Consider the following 7,993-nt stretch of genomic DNA (forward strand, 5'->3'; position numbering starts at 1 on the left):
GATTAGGACAAAATAGACTTTATACATCATTCATGGTCTCTATCAATCTCTCCCAGCAAGTTTCCCAAAGCTGTTAGTTTTGGAGGTTAAATTACAAAAAAAAAAACCATAGCAGAGCAATACTTAGTGAGAGCAGATTTTTTTGGTACTTTTACATCTTTTACAAGCTTGTCCAGCACAGTGACTGTAGAAATAACTGGAGGAACTGATCATGTTTCTTTGTGAAACATTTTGAGACTTTGTGTAGAGCTAAGTTAATTTGTTTCATGCACCTAAGTAAGTGACAGTCGAATGCCAGAATTACTGATCACTTAATTGTTTGATTTTTTTTATGCTACAACTTCTCAATTTATGTCTAAATTAACAGCATTCTGAGATATGAAATTCTCATACAATGCATAAAATAGAGCACAATAACAAAGTCACTCTGCAAAATCTCTTTTAAAAGGAATAACTAACTGCAGCTGCATGTTTTCAGCTGCAAGAACACACAGATCAGGTTGTTGATTCAGGGGTGAAAGAATTCAGGGCTTTGTGTGGGAATCATTTCATTAATTCAACAGTTGCTCTTTATCCTTTTGTTTCAAATACATTGCATGAATTACCCAGATAGAAACTTGAGAGGCTGTTAAGAATAAAAAGAGAAAAAAAAACAGGAAACATGAACATGACACAGGAAAATGCATTGAATGCTGGGAATTATTTGTTTGCCACATTTCCTGTATGGCAATTACAATGGTGCAACCATGTCTTGGAACCCAGACAACACAATAGCCTGGAGCAGATACTTGGTGATAATAGCTTTCTCACACAGAAATGCTGGGTAAGAAAAACTTGCTTTGCTGTTGAAATTCTCGCTTTGCTGTTGAATTTTTCAGAAAGCTGCTCTTCTGATGCTTACATGAAATGAGTAGAACTAAAATGCAGTAAATGCTTGTGTGTGCATTTTTTTTCTATATGGCATTTGAGGCCAGTCATTTAATCAGGGAGAGGAATACCTCTTACTGTAAGAATTGGAACTGTCCACATCTTCACAGTGCACTTTACAGGAGTACTTTATGGTGTGCTGTGAAATATTGAAGCAGTCAGCATGGTACGAGGAAAGCTAGGCCAAGGCCTGGGCTGAAATGAAACTCTAGACAGTAAACACAATTCATGTCACTTCTCATAGCAAATAAGGAATACTCCGCAATATATATTCAGACTGATCTTTAAAAAAAAAAGCTAAAAAAAGTATTTCAGCTACCTTATATATTTTTGTACCCACCTCCAAGTAGACAGCCAGTTAACTCACTGGCAAACCTGCGATGAATTCGCAGTCCTTAAAAAGCTTTTCAGCATTGAACCAATAGGCAATGCTTAGTTTATTCTAGACTAATTTAGATTGGCATCAGCTGTGATAGTGAAGTTATGTGTTACTTATTATGTAATAAATAATAACCCCTTAGCTTTTCTTGGATCAATTTACTACTAACTATAAAACAGGCCAGATGGGCTGAATGTCCTCTTCTTGTCTTGAACTTTTCTTATGTTCCTATGATGCCTGCTCAATCTACTGCACATGTTTGGGGTGTCACAGTTCTCACACACACAAGACAGTTTTGTTATATAGAGCAACTGTCTCACAAATGTAAGCATTTCTCCATTTAACATAGAATAGAAAGAGATCAAAAAGCCACATCTTCTGAACAGTACATAGTTCTACAATCAGAAGCTTAAATTCACACCTACAGGAGCATTAGAAGCTCAGTTTACAGAGATTGGTGTCACGCCCTCAGTAGCCAGAGGGCGCTCCTTCTCTGTCCTGTCTCTCATTTCCGGCTCTTTGCTGTCCTTCCGGTGTTTCTCTCTCTGGGACTATATATTTCCAGGTCTTTCAGTCTGCCTTTGCTCAGCATTGACGTTCGGATGTCCTGAGACCCGCCTAGCACCAGGTCGCCCCACGTCCGCTACCTGAGGGCATAGGTTTCTATACGGCATTCCCTAAACAGCTGAGCCTGGGCTAACTCTCGCCGCTCTGCATAGGGTCTTTTCGCTCTCCTGTCATTCTACGGTTCGTCCTTTCCGACATCCATGACAATTGTGTGATTGTTGATGGGTCACTGTTGTCACCCTACAGGACTACAGCTATTCAAAGTCACCTGTGTAATGCACACCAAAAAAGACCAAACCTGACACCTGAAAAAGCTCCACAGCTGAAACGTTGTGTTTCTTTCCTTCTCTTTTCAGCAGGGAATAAACTTTTACTTATTTCTAAAAAAAAAAGTCCACAGTCCACTCCCACAGAGATAAGCATAATTTTAATTTCAGTAGTTCTGTTAGATCCTAATGAATGAAATAGGGCTGAAATGTGCAGAAGATACTGTATTTGACATGACTCACCTACAGTAGCTGAGGCCATGGCTGCCCAACCCTCTCCCACACAATTGTGAGGGGTGAGCTAGACAGAGGCTGCAAAGGAGTGGACGTGCTGGCGTGAGGGAAAGAGTCTGGGATCCCAGATAGATTCATACTCAGGAGTGGGGAGTGTGCACAATTAGGATTTACCCTTCCTCCCGGACTCCTCTGTAATAAACTCCATATAATGGATATAATAATGTTTAGGTCCATTTTAAGATGTTTGTTGCTCCACAGAAATTTGTAACCGGACCTTCTCATCAGGCTTCTTGGAAATATGTTCAATAAACAATTAATTTGAGGCCAGTGGACACTACTGTACAAATGAACAGGAGTATTTTGTGATGGAGATTTGATTAATCTGATTTTTGTTGTGGGTATTGTGTAGCTTGATTGAAATACACAAGCTAACTTGTGTAGCTTGTGTATTTCAATCAGGTACACTTTAACAGATCCTTTTCAAAGACACATTGATACTGTATATAATGGCCTATACAGAAAATCACCTTTTGGGAATTTATGCCTTGCTCGTATACAGTCAACTTCAACATACATTCTATGCAAAGTGTAAGAAGCAAGCAGACATGATGCTGAATGCACGAACAATGTTGTCTGATTCGATGCTATGCCTTTCAATACTACAGATCTTACAGCTTGTCTGACGTAATGTGGGTAGATGATATTTAGAATTCCTTGATTTCTCTTCCTTGAAAATTAAAACTCAATCTTTTAGGAACTGCAATTAATTAAAAATCTATTCAGTGGTTTAGAGTAAGTACAATGATTGTGCATTGCCAATATTTCAAGCTCATGCAAATTGATAGCCTCAAGGGTAGTAATACATTCATTTAATATACTGCACATTACCACCATATGAAATCTAAAATGGAACCAGGGGCAAAAACACTGAGTTCTGCATTAAATATCTTGTCAAAGCCAATGTGGGAAAGCAATCAGTGTGGAGGATTCTTTTTAAATCTTTGTTCGTAGGGCATGGTACTTCCTTTCAGAAGGCGCACTCTTTGGAGATAACACAGTGAAATTGAATTTTTATACATGGGTACGTAAATGAGACTTTGTGGGGATGTGTGTTATGCTAGTGTAAAGGAACCTACCCACTAAATTCTTCCTCTTTCCCTCCAGGGTCTTTTGTTTCTAAAAAGCACACAGAAGCACCGCCTTTTCACAGTTTTTACCGGTTTTTGTCTGCTGTTCTGGTTAACCACAATGTAGCACTGAAGTACAGAAAAACTGGGAGAAGGATGTTTAGTAGCAGATTATAGCTGTTACTAATTAGGGGTTAAAAACAAGTCGTTAAAGCAATTCGGACTGTTTTCATGTTCCCAGTTCACTTCCTGTGATACCATTTTTTATGGATGGTTCAAATTGTTCTGAGCCAGATTTAAAATAACAAAAGAAAACTACTGTTGTTGCTGTTGGAATGACTTATATTCCATGTTCACTTTCCATTAACAGTTTTGTTCTTCATTTTTGCTTTGTGTTTTGCAGGTAGACTATTAGAAGCTAAAAAAAGAAAGAAATGCTTTGTGAATACAAAAATGAATGAAGACATGCCATATAAAAAAACAAGAAAACTGGACAACATTTTAATCGATTTTAATTTCTATTTATAGCACAAGTATCTGGTCTGTAAGTATCTGCAATGGTTTCTAGCTGCTCCATTTGTTTTCAAAAAGCAATAAAAACAATTTAATTGTTAAATCCTACCCCATTAAAAATACAATTGTTGTACATTACTTAACTAACCACAGCCAACTTACATTTGAATTAATTGAGTCTACATAAATATGAAAAACAGAATTAACTAATGTTGAACTAATGTTGAACAACAACAAGCCCTGTTTAGTAAAATGGCATTTTTCAGGTAAAATACAGTACACGCTAATAAAATAACTTGAATTGATCTTCTAAAATTTTATTTTCTGATATAATAGCAACTAATGTTAACTGTATTTGGTTTGTTTTTTCAGCTTGATTCTTTTTAATACAAGCATCATGTGCAGCAGTTTCTTATAAATATCCATCTGTGTTCTTTCTAAGTGCTCTATCCAGTGCAGGGTCATAGGGGAGTTGAAGCCTATCCCAACAAAAAGTCAAGATAAGCCCTGGACAATATGCCAGTCCATCGCAGGGTAAGCACAGACTTGGCAACACACTTTTCCCAATTTTCCCAAAAGCCAACTAACACCTCAGACTGTGGGAGGAAACTGGGACTGGGAGAGCATACAAACTCCACAAAGACCACACCCAAAGAAATTTAACCCAGTGTCCTAGAGCTGAGAGGCCACAATGCTAACCACTGGGCTATGGGATGCCTCTTGAAGAATCACTTTTGACTAAGATAGTTAGGCAGTCTGTCCCCGTCACTCAAAAGACTATATTTAAATGGTTTCAATTGTATCTTAAATTGTTTTTTTTAACATTGTAACTGAAATATTCATTTGACAGTACCTTTCAGGATTTGAAAGGAAAAGCTTTAACATGTCCGTGGAATGCACCTCCTGCCCTATAAAATGTACTGGTTTCCATTTAATCTTCCAGAAGAATTCCATGGTTAAAGTGTTAATATTTTAGTACTCATCTTCAATTAAACTAGTTCAAATCTAAAAAACACAGTTACCACTTTCTGGGGTCATAATATTCTGTGAAGTTGTGGCCACACAACGTCTTTTCAGATGGGAATACATACTGGCTTGCAATTGTGGACTAATACATTCTACTTTTTTCCTTGCTGAAGGTCAACAACACAATTTCTAAAAGCCCCATTCTTTTCAAATTACATGTGTGGAACAGTTACCAGTACAAAGAGAGAAATAAAAAATTGTTCTCTGAGTACTTGTGGTTACAGTGGCTTGATTTCATGTGCAAAAATAATCTCTTTCTTCTATATGAAATATATACAAGATGCATGTCATGGGTAAACCTGTAGTTAACTACAGTATGTGGGTTATTTCAAATAATATAATAAATTATAGTGACATCTACTGTATATACGAAAATGACCAAAGGAAAAGAAAAACATGCTTTTCCAATGTACAGTATATGTGCAATACTCAGTAAACAAGTGTACAGTTCTATGGCATATAAATTTAACATTCACTATTATTGCAATTATATAATATATATAATTATATATATTTATATTAAATGTGTACAGTGTATTAACATTCTCAATCTTTTTCATCATGTTTAGGCATTTTAAACATTTAATTATGGTTCATACTTACATAACTTATGTTCTTCCATCTCAAGCTGAAGCAGCTTTTCTGTTGCACCCAGCTTAAATTTTGACTAGACTAAAGCTGTACACATAAACCTGTTACTTTCCTTGATATTTTTATTTTAAATAGTTAAAACGTGAACACAATTTCATTAACATGAAAACTAGAAAGAACTAAAAAATATGGCCTACTTTTACTGGAACCGAAATTGTCTACATTCAGATTTTCCGGTGAGCTGGAATATAGAATATGGACTGCGGCTTTTTACTGAGATTTCTGGAGATTTTCCTGACACTCAGATCTGTGTTTGAGGCTGTATGAGCTGAGCGTTGTGTACCACACCAGTTCAGCCAGGGGAAATTGGAAAAGGTTAGCCTCACCTGGCTTCAAATTGTTTCATTAAATACGAAGAGCTGGGGTGCCTTCCAGGGATTTCGTTTCTTGTTTGTCATCTCCCCCCGCCCCCTTTTAAATGACACTAAATGGAGAATACAAACAGATGATGCCATGGCCTTTCCCAGATGGACATAATGGTTATGCTGTTGATTTTTTTTTCTTGGAGTATTCCCATAAGTGAAATGGCAATCGTCCCCATAATGGGGTTATTCTTCTGTCCAGAACCCAGAACGGTGGGAAAAAAAAAGGTTGGAATCAGCTCTCTCCCTGTCTCTCTCATGGTCACAATAGATTGTCCTTTTTTCTCCCCCCTCATTCATATATATTGTATTATAAACTGGTGGTGGTTGCCATGGTAATCGGGAGTCAGCAGATCTCATTACTGGGCCCAGCCACATTATTTTCTCTAAGGAATTACTTCTTTTCATTATTTTTTCTCCAAAGGTCAGATGTCCTCCGAGGCGGGGCGAGAGAAATCTGCAAAAGGTGAAGTCTATTCATGGTTGAATTCCCCTGGCGCGTTTTCACAATAATTTTGTTCTTTTCTTTAATGAAATAAAAGAGAAAAAAAAAACTTCTAGTCACCTTCTTTTTCTTTCTTTCTTGCCATATATGAAAAACTCCCAGAATCCCGTGGCCCTTCATAGGACACTGACATTTTGGATCTTGCTGGATCCAGTTCTTGCTTCTCTCTTTATTGTTGTTGTTGATTGACACTGACCTCACCAGGGACGGACTTCATTGCCATCGATTTAATCTGCATTTTCATCGGCAATATGCCGCAGCCTGGCAGATATTCATTGCAAAGCCAAATGCAAATGATACCTTTTGTGTAACTTCTCATCAAGTGTCCCATCCCGCTTATGAAGCAGTCAGCTTATAATGTAGTACAGAGAATGTACTATAGCAACATTGAAAACATGACAGAAGTCCATCCCACCAGCTTAGCTAGAGACAGGAAAAATGATTTGAGGTTTGCTTTTAATGATTTGAGGATTTTTGTTTGCAGTTCGAAGTAGTCAAGCTGAAAATGTGAGCCGTTTCAATATCTATACTCATAATTTACTTTTTGGTCCTTAAAAACAGAAAGACTACTAATAAATCACGTCATGGCTTTGGAAATATTGAGGTCAGAATGATCCCTTATATTTTACATACTGTATTATGATAAGCAGGACTATTTACAACAGAATGCATTTTCTTTATGCAGTGTAATAAATAGAAATCAGAATCAATTTGGGTGGCCTGATTTATTTGAAGCTATAACCTGTAGCACTGGTTAATTTTTAAAATGCATTAGGTCCATTAGTGCCAATCAGATTGTCAGTAGCTTGTGGATTTGAATTCCTGGAGTGGTGCAATCAAATTAAGCAAACTATTTATCTGATTAATTGATTAACTGAAACAGCTTAACACATCTAACCAGGCCAGGGGTTTAACAGTTTTACAGTTCAGGTTGGATCCAGATAACCATTTTGCCTTTTGGGAGACTGGATTTGACAGCACAGTTTACAGGCAAGAAACTCAAAACTTTTCATTTATCTGCATGAATCCCAGGGAATAGGCAAGCATAAAATGATTTGCAAGTATGTTCTGCAGATTACAGCATTGTGTCTTAAGAAGTGCTGTTTGAATTCTGTTCTCATAGTTTTATGAATAATCTCTTCAGCCTCAAATGGAGGAGATTAAGAACACAGAAGTTCTAAAATTGTTCGCTGGGAGGCAAAATATTTGTATTTACACTTGGTTAGCTCAGAGTGCACAAATGTTGCTTTCGGTCACCTATTCTGCAAGAGCTGTGACTGTGCTCTTGGCTTGTCTTTATCATTGCTAATGTGATTCAAGGGCATTTAAAAGTACAGTGTGAAATCAGCATTGCAAACACAGGAGTAGTTTGCAAAATGCATCTCATTAAGCCTTTAATTACCTTAATGAGCCTTGATCAGTGTGTATTTTCA

General features: G+C 37.1%; 1 long non-coding RNA gene across 2 annotated transcripts; it reads left to right on the forward strand.

Annotated features, from left to right (window-relative positions):
• The first annotated feature begins 723 nt into the window (after positions 1 to 723).
• Positions 724 to 6,563, forward strand: LOC148641770 (uncharacterized). Of its 2 annotated transcripts, none has more exons than XR_015929880.1 (4): positions 724 to 823; positions 3,907 to 4,047; positions 4,389 to 4,550; positions 6,480 to 6,563. It is a non-coding gene; the product is annotated as an uncharacterized LOC148641770 (long non-coding RNA). The 2 variants fall into 2 exon arrangements; XR_015929881.1 differs by having other exon boundaries at positions 4,459 to 4,550.
• The last annotated feature ends 1,430 nt before the right edge of the window (positions 6,564 to 7,993 follow it).

This window comes from Lepisosteus platostomus, chromosome 24, assembly GCF_059453375.1.
Source record: "Lepisosteus platostomus isolate fLepPlt1 chromosome 24, fLepPlt1.hap1, whole genome shotgun sequence".
Lineage (NCBI taxonomy): Eukaryota > Metazoa > Chordata > Actinopteri > Semionotiformes > Lepisosteidae > Lepisosteus > Lepisosteus platostomus.